Here is a 9478-nt window from a genome sequence, read left to right as displayed (position 1 = left end):
ATACCTTGAATGATCACAAACAATCTATATGTCTAAGATAAAAATACTTCACTAAGATCTTTCATTTCAAATTCACTGGATAGAAATAACTTGGTTTCCAGCAGCAGATTCATATTACTTCTTGCCAACAATATACCATTCACATATAGAATAAGTATAATAAACTTACTCCCACTGAACTCGATATACAAACATTGATCAATCGGGTTCTCCTTGAAACTATATGAAGAAATTACTTGATCAAACTTCCAGTACCATTGACGAGATGTCTGCTTTAAGCCATAAATGAACTTCCTTAATTTACATACTAGGTGCTTTGAATCATCTGAGTCATAGTTCTCCAATTGTACTGTGTATATAGTTTCTTCAATGTTTACATTAAGAAACACAATCTTAACACTCATTTGTTGTAGCTCTAGATCATAATGAGATATGAGTGTCATGATTACCCTAAAGGAGTCTTTCATCAAAATCGACAAAAATATCTTCTTGTAATCGATGTCCTCCTTTTAAGTGAATCCCTTGGCGACTAAGCGTGTCTTATACTTTTCAACATTGTCATGTGAATCCATTTTAGTTTTAAATATTCATTTACAACTAATAGGTTTCACACATTCAAGCAATTCTACAAGTTTATAAATGTCGTTGTCCACCATAAACTTCATCTCTTCCTTCATGACATTCATCCATTTTTCCAAATGAGGGCATTGTTTGACTTCTTGGAATGATGTGGGATCATCTTCCAACCCAATGTTAAATTCATGCTCTTGGAGATATACATAACCACGAGACACCGTCGATTTTCTCTCTCTAATGGATCTTCTTAGTGGCACTTGATCTTGAGGTGGTTGGCAGTCATTCTCAAGCATAGGATAGAATCTCTATTTGAAATGATGTACCTTCTAAATGAATTGGAGGTAATATGGAAATATCATGACCAACTACCCCTTCTAGTTGTGCAGCTTCAACTATATGTGGAACGATAATCATTTCACTATCAAGTACATTATTATTTAGTAGTTATCATATTAGGATCACTAATGTTCTCCTCAAATGATATTTCTCTGGCATTATCACTCCCATCATCCTCAATGAACTTGTCATTACCCATCGAAAAGGATCTACTGAAGGAGTTATAGAATTTGAATCCTCTAGAATTTTCAGAGTATCCTATAAAGTGATAGTTAATGATTCTTGAATCTAATTTTCTTTTGTTAGACCTATAGGGTCTAGCCTCAGTTGACCAACCCTAGACATGTAGATGCCTAAGACTAGACGCTCTACCTGTCCACAACTCGTATGAGGTTTTTGTCACTGCTTTACTAGAAACTCTATTGAGTAGGTAAACTGTAGCCTTAAGTGATTCACCCTACAAAGACTCCGGTAGAGAAAAAAATGGAATCATACTTCTCACCATGTCCTTAAGGGTCTGATTTCATCACTCTACTATACCATTCTGTTGAGATGTCCCAAGCATGATGTATTCACTACAACAAAAGTGACTTTCCGCAGCGCATCATCAACGGTGCGCAGTTAAAGTGTGTCGTTAATAATAGTTTTTACGGCGCACCTAATTATATGTGTTGCGGATAGTATAATATTTATACAAATGACTGCGCGCAAAAAAAGTACACTGTTAATATTTTTTTTTTGCAGCGTGCAAAGTGCGCTGTTAAAACTTAATATTAACAGCGCGCGGAGTGCGTTGTTAATAATTATTATACATATATAAATGATGATGTGTAAAAATGCACGCTGCTCCACACGCCCTTAATAATTATTATACTTATACCCTTAATAATTATTATACATATAGCGCGTAGAATGGTTGGTTAAAATTACTTTTAACGCTCGCTGTGGATACATTATTGTAAAACCCTATTTTTTTTAAATAGCCCCGTGTGCGTCTCTTCGCTTTCGTCAAAAAAATCCCTGCCCCCTTTCCTCTCTTTGGCTTTGCTGAAAAAATCCCCATCCCTTTGCCGGTCCCCCCTGCCCCCTTTCTTTCGGCTCCCAGGCACGCAAGGCTCTTGCTTAAGTGCACACGATCTTCTTCTCCGATGTTCTTTCCACGATCTGCTTAAGGATACTCCCTCTCGGGTGACACCTTTTGCTACCAAGCTTGTTCCTCCCGTATCTGGCATCGTGAGGGTTTTTGAGGGCAAGGGCAGACAGAAGGTCACAAAGATAGCAGACATCGTTGAAGATGATGACTACCTCCTCCTCCGGTGCCGGTGATAGATCAGGCGTCGCTTACTTCCCCCTTCGCCTCCTCTCTCTGCCTTGCCTTCAAGGAGCGAGGGAACTGAGGAGAAAGAGGAGAACCCCCTCCATCCGATCCTCTCCGATTATTCAATAGCGAGCGACCATGATGAGGGATCCAAGCGCTCGTACGAAGCCGATGAGAAAGTCCAAATCATTGAGGATGACACCAACGATGATGATGGATCATTTGCACCATCTTTCTCTTGGAAGAAGTTGTAGCTCTTCACCGTGTCAGGGTTCTTGATGAGCATAGGGTTCCTAGATTTAGGGAATCTGGAAGAGGATTTGCAAGTCGGAGCTATTGCGGGCTATTCTTTGCTATAGATGTTGTTGTGGGCGACGGCGACGTGGCTGCTGATCAGATGCTATCAATAATGCTCAGCATGGCTACTGGGTGACATCTAGCAAAGCTGTGCCTGGAAGAGTACCCACACTAGCTACAATTGGTGCTTTGGTTCATGGCGGAGATGGCCATGATTGGGGTCGACATCCAGGAGGTGATAGGGAGTGCTATTGCGATCAAGATATTAAGTCAGGGCATGTTTCCACTCTGTGTAGGAGTTCTTATGACGACCATGGATTGGTAGGAGCTGAACCGATTTGTTTAAATTGCTTTGAGTTTCTCTTACTTCTTCTAGCAGCTAAAAGATGTACTTTTTATGTAGGCTGATATGCATTCATTTACATCTGTTAATCTAGCTGACTGAATTACATAGCTTTATTAGGATATCTTTTAAATCTATCCTTTTCTCCAAGCTTTGTTATTTTCTAGCAAACCAACATCATCAGATGCAACATCTCATTAACTCAACAGCATCATGTTTCCATCAATTTTGTGTGATTCTTTTGGTTTGATAAGGTTTCCCAAGCGAGTCTAACATTAAATGGAATCTCCTGTGTCACTATTGATGTTAATGTCAATTAGTCACTAACATCCGTTGTTTTCCTTGTGGCCTTGTGTTTCTAAAAATTTCTACATGCGGGTTTGTGCTAGTTGGGAGATGATCTTTAAGATTTCTCAGTTAGTACCATTTCTTAAATTTTATTTATTGATTAAATACAATCTATATGAGTTAGGTAGGCCAAGTAATTAGACTTTGAACTGTTTTCTCATCTTCTTTAAACTGACTTTTTGATAAGATGTTATTTTATGTTTTTTCTGAACTCTAGTTTCATACCAATAGAAGCTTAGATATTAACAGAAAAAGAAATGCATAAGGATATTATATAACCAATAAAAATAGTGTATGGTTGCAAATAGGCTGAATTAATACATTTACATTATTATTTTTTCCATTAGTTTACTAGTAGTTCATGTAGAGATTTTTTTGTATAAATTCATCCTAGTGGAACAATATTAGGTCCCTTCTGTTAATAACTAAGTCAAGATTTTTCTTGTAGCTTCATTTTCCTATTTTTGGAGAATTATGGTGTGAGGAAACTTGAAGTGTTTTTTTGCAGTTCTGATCACTACAATTTCTTCTTTTGCATGGATTTTGAGAGAAGCCAAGCCTAATGAAACAGAGCTTCTTATTGGTAGAGATTTTTTTTATGGCTTGTAATTGTTTACTTTTCATCTTCGTTGCTTCAAGATCATTGATTTCTCTTGTTTTCTCTTTACAAGTCTCAAGGATGTTATTGTATTGTTTAAGTGTCATTGGTATGATACATCAGATATGAAAGTGCATTAGTTGGGATCGATATCATGTGCCACAGGAAACTTATTGCTGGTTGCATAAAATTTGATTTATCATTTTCTTCTAAACAGATTAAATTTCCTCGCGACGTCCCAAATGAACTTTTATATGAAAGAGCTGGCTACTTGTGGGCGTGTTCTTTCTTAAATAAACACATCGGCAAGGGAATAATTCCCTCAACTCATATGGTAACTTTCCTTCTTGTTTCCTCTCATTATTTTCTAAATCATTCACTCGTTATAGTTGTAATGTCCAAGATTGAGTCCAATCCAATTGAAAATATCAATACACTTACAAGGATGACCTATAGTATTTAAGCATGTTAGGAGAGTCCTCATTTGAAGATGTGAGAATAGGACTGAAAGTTTTATCTTTCTCACTTCCAACTTTCTTTAATATTCCACCCTCAATCTCAACCTCGTTAGAGGTGAGGGACTGATTCTAATACCATATTTAAGTCTAAGAGACTCTAATCCAACCTAAAGTACTAAGTCACGTAGGTGGATGTTATACTAATACAAGCATATTCTAAGAACTATCGTTTGAAGATGTGAGACTAAAGGATGAAATTTATTATCTCATTTCCATATTTTGCTCTTTTTAATAGTGTTTTCTTGTATGCATAATTTTGTAGAGATCAGTAGCTAAGGACATGATTAGGGATGGAAAAAGACTAGCCAGCAAGAGCAGGTGCCCATTGATGTACGGGTGGAACAATGAGAGGTACTGGGGGGCTGCCCATGGCCTTGCTGGGATCATGCATGCTTTGATGGGTGTTAATCTCAATAAAGATGACCTGAAATATGTTAAGGGCACCCTTAACTACATGATTAACAATCGGTTCATCAGCGGGAACTACCCATCGATTGAGGGATTCAATGCAGATTGTCTTGTGCATTGGTGCCATGGTGCACCTGGTGTTGCTCTCACCCTCACCAAAGCTGCTCAGATAAGGGAATGAAGCACATGATATCGATCCCATCAGTTTAAGTGGCAGCAATCAACTATTTTTTTACCTTATAAACCTGTAACACACTTATTTCTATTGGAAATAAAAATTATATGATATTTATTTTCTTTATTTTCATATTCCTGTAACATAGTTCTTCCTTTTGTTATAATTATACGATATTGATAATTATGTGTGATATATATATATATATATATATAATTTTATATGCATTTAACCGCAGCGCGTGGTCGCATGCTGCAAATGCTATTAACCACAGCGTGTAGCTACGTGTTGCAAATGCAATTTATTGCAGCGCGCAGCTGCACGCTGTGAATGCACTTTTCGAAGCGCGCAGCTGCACGCTGCAAATGCAATTTATCGCAGCGTGCAGCTGCGTGCTGTGAATGCACTTTACTGCAGCGCGCAGTCGCATGCTACGAATGTGTTCTGACTTTTAACAGCATGGAGTTGTGCAGCATGCAATGTACGCTGTGGATAGCATAATTGCGTGCTGCAGAAAGTCATATTTGTTGTAGTGATTGCACCATGATACCGCACTCAACAAGGTAATCTACAAATGACCCAGAATGTTGTTCACATGATCCGTCAGATCTACTATAGTATTCACCACCGTAGTCTAATCTTATGGCCTTAATCTTCTTACCAAGTTAATTTTCAGCTTCAGCTTTGAATGTTTTGAACATGTCTAAGAATTGCGACTTCTCATGAATAAGGTACAAGTATCTATATCAGGAATAATCATCTATAAATCATATAAAGTATGCTTGATCGTTCCAAAAAGCCTTAGATAATAATTCACATATATCCATATGTATAAGCTCTAAGATTCTATTACTCCACCTTAAACCCTTATTATTTTTGTTAGTTGTTTTTCCCTTGAAACACTCAATGCATATTCCAAAATCTGACATATCAAGGGAATCGAGAATTTCCTATGACATTAATTTTTCTAGGTGTTGTTTGAAGAAATGCCCTAAATGTCTATGCCACAATATGGATGAATTCTCATTGTCACACCACGCTTCACACCTATACTATGCATCACAAGATTATTCATATGTGTTTCAGTGCCCAAGCTATATAGTTTATCAATCAAAGAACTAGTACAACACAAGATAGAATTTTGAAAAATACTAAACTTTCCATTTCCAAATGAACAAGTGTATGCGGATTTATCCTAACATGAAATAGAAATTAAGTTCCGTTTAAAAGATGACACTACAAATATATTTTTCAAATTTAAAAGTACATTATTCCCCAAACAAACTCTAAAGACACCTATTGCTTCTATTTTTGCCTTCTTGCTTGTTCCCGTATAGATGAATATTTCGACATCAATTGGCATTCGGCTTATGAGCCAACCATACATAGTTACACTTATGTAAGTAGTTGTACCAATATCTATCCACTAAATGTTATTAGGTACAGTAGCTAGGTTGACTTTTGAACTTACAAAGTTGAGAAGTATACCTTTTTTGGTACGCCAGTTGACGTATCTAGGGCAATCCTTCTTCAAATGACCTTTATTTTTACAAAATAAACAAGTTGGGTCCAAATTTTGTTGCTTTTGCACCTTATACCTTGAAGCCCCAGTCACTACAAGTTGTTTGCCCTTACTCTTACCATTACCCTTCTTCTTTTTTTGTTTAAATATTGAGATGAGGATGCATAGTGTGCACTTTAAGATGTGTCACCTCTCAATCTCTCTTCTTCCCATACATACTGAGCTATGAGCTTATTTAGTGTTCATTTCTCCTTCATAAGGACACTTTCAGACATGTCTAACTTTAGTGTCTTAAGCCTTGTAACTAAGTTGGACATCTCCATGATGTACTCCCTAATATTACTCTTACCACATGCACACTAACTTTGTGAGAAGTGTAGTATTCTCTGTAAGTACCCCATGATAATTTTGATGTGATCAACCAAGTCAAGTTAGGTCTTGTTGTGTTATGATATCTTGTATCTAAGTGTGCGGGAACTTAGGAGTACAGGAAGTCGAGCGAAAAATGCAGCTAGTGAGAAGGATGGCACGGAAGAGAGTCGACTGGCTCGGTGTGTTTGAGGGACGAGGCACTGCGGAAGAGTATGCTGGTAGATGAGAAGGAAGTGCGCAGCAATTTTGAGGGATGAGAAGCCGGAGCGAAAGGTTGCTCAAGAAGATCAAAAAATGGGTTCGAGTGAGCTCTATTCTAGATGGCCGAAATCACCTATGTGAACAGAGCCGGAACGGGGAGAAATCGAACACTCAACAAGTTGTTGACTGTCAAGGGCACCTGGACTAAGTTTGGGTGCCTGGACTTGGTCTGGGCGCCTGGATCCCCTGGGCGCCCCAGGGCGCCTTGCCCGAGTGGGGTCGTATCAACACCGTTCAAGCGCCCGAAACCCTTCTAGGCGCCCGGATTAGAAATTTTATCAAAACGCCAGCTATCACGATTCGTTATGATGTGGATAAAGTTCTATCCACACTCAAGTACCTGGAACCCTTCCAAGCACCCGGAACAGGGCTATAAATACAGTCCTGATCTCAGTAGTTAAAAAGTAACACTTGTAAATGATTCTCTTTCTATTAAGTTTTATATTCGAGTGTTTTAACTGTTATAAGAGGTTTCTCTGCCTAAAAGAGATTTGTTAGTGAGCTTCAATATCTTGAATTACAATCTCCTAATTGAAAACTAAGTAAAAGATATGCCCTCTTCTTTCTTTTTAGTAATTAGTATCTTTTTTACAAGTGTTTGTATTAATCAAGCTATAAATCAGGAAAAGGTTTGAGTTTGTTTATGCAAGGAGATTCACCCCCCTCTTGTTAATCGCAGGAGACCAACAAGTTGTATCAGAGCCCAATCACTTTAGAAGGACTAACCACCGACCGAAGCATAAAAGACGATGGTCAGATCAAGCATCTACTCTCCTAAGTTCAAGGGAGAGTTCGCGATTTGGAAAAGAAAGATGGAAGTATTTTTCAAAACGGATTTTGAATTATTAATTATAATAAAATATTATTTTGTAGCACCAAAAGACAAAGAAAAACATCATTGGACGAAAAAGGAGCAAGCCGACTTCATGGCAAACGGCAAGGCAGAATTTCATCTGCTGAGCGTGTTACTGCCACAAGAAGTCAACCGGATCGGAGCCTATAAGTCAACCAAGGAACTCTAGGAGAAATTCCTGTAACTACATGAAGGAACCTTAGAGGTAAAACTCACAAGACATGACCTACTCTGGAATCAGATCGGCAACCTCTGGTTAGAAGAAGGTGAAACCGTCGCACACCTCCACTTAAGGATCAAAGAATTCATCACCGGACTCACATATCTCAAAGAAAAGGTAACCAACTGAGATTTACTAAGGTACGCGCATAATGCATTTCTTAAAACTCTAGAATGATCAACCCTAGTAGATGCATATTTTGTAGGGTGCTACTTGGAATACCATTATGTTTCCCCTGTACAAAAATTTGTACAAGCACAGAACTTTTCCTAACAACTCATGTGCCCTTCAGAAGTTAAACTTGGATTGGAAACGAAACTTAACATTTTTACTCCAAGTTCGTTTTTCAAAGTTAACTTGGATTAGAAACGAAACTTAACATTTTTACTCCACGTTCAACCCTTGTGTTCTTCAGAAGTTAAACCATATTACAGAAGTTTATTAAATATTTATTTCAAGGATTGGCTTCCAGGTCATTGGTGAGGCACTAGGCCTTCTTGGTTATGGGATCATCCACCACTTCCTACACAAAGTCTTTCAAAGAAATTGAATATTTAAACTGTAGGTGCAGCGGAGGCCGGCAAGAGGGGGTTGAATTGCTTCTGAAATCAAAAATAAAACTACCCTCCTCGGATTTCAACTCAAAAATAAAATCAACAGTAAAAATAACTAGCAACTATATAAAATTAAAGACAGAAATAAAATGGGAGACCGAAGTTTAACCTGGTTACAACCAAGGAGGTTGTTAATCCAGGACAATCGAAAATCGCACTAGCAGAGTCTCCTTCACCGTAGGCGGAGAAGCCTTTTTACACACTTAATGAACTCACAAGTTGCTAGGAATTGAAAGCTTGAATGAATGATGAATTCCTAGGTCCAGGGGTCCTTTTATAGCCCCTGGAAAGTCTATCCAGAAGCTCCAAGGCGCCTCCAACAATGGTCCAAGGTGCCTCCAAGCAAGTGTTCGGATAGAACTCTATTCGAAGCCAAACGTTTGATTTGACCAGACTCAAGGCGCCTTAAACAAGCCTTGAAGGCGCCTTCAAGTTGAAGATGCCTTCAAGCATGATGAAGGCGCCTTGAGCTGCCTTTTCAGCTCCTTTGCTTCTTTGCTTTGTCTTCCGACGTCTTCCGTAGTTTCGATCTTTTGGGTGATTCCGGCCAACCGAAATAGGGCTCACCCGAACCCAATTTTCGGCCTTCCTTGAGCAGGCTTCCATCCAGCTTCTCGTCCCTCGAATGTCGCGCACGTTCTTATCGCTCCACCGGAGTACTCTTCCGCAGCTCTCTCGTCCTTCGGACGCACCGAGCTCGTCGGCTCCTTTCCCGTGTC

General features: G+C 38.7%; 1 pseudogene; it reads left to right on the top strand.

The window, feature by feature from the left end:
• Positions 1-2508: 2508 nt before the first annotated feature.
• LOC122040138 lies at positions 2509-8641 on the top strand (annotated as a pseudogene).
• Positions 8642-9478: the final 837 nt, after the last annotated feature.

Source organism: Zingiber officinale, chromosome 2A (genome assembly GCF_018446385.1).
Source record: "Zingiber officinale cultivar Zhangliang chromosome 2A, Zo_v1.1, whole genome shotgun sequence".
Lineage (NCBI taxonomy): Eukaryota > Viridiplantae > Streptophyta > Magnoliopsida > Zingiberales > Zingiberaceae > Zingiber > Zingiber officinale.
Note: the sequence above shows the minus strand (reverse complement) of the source record. Positions and strands in the feature narration are given on the sequence as shown.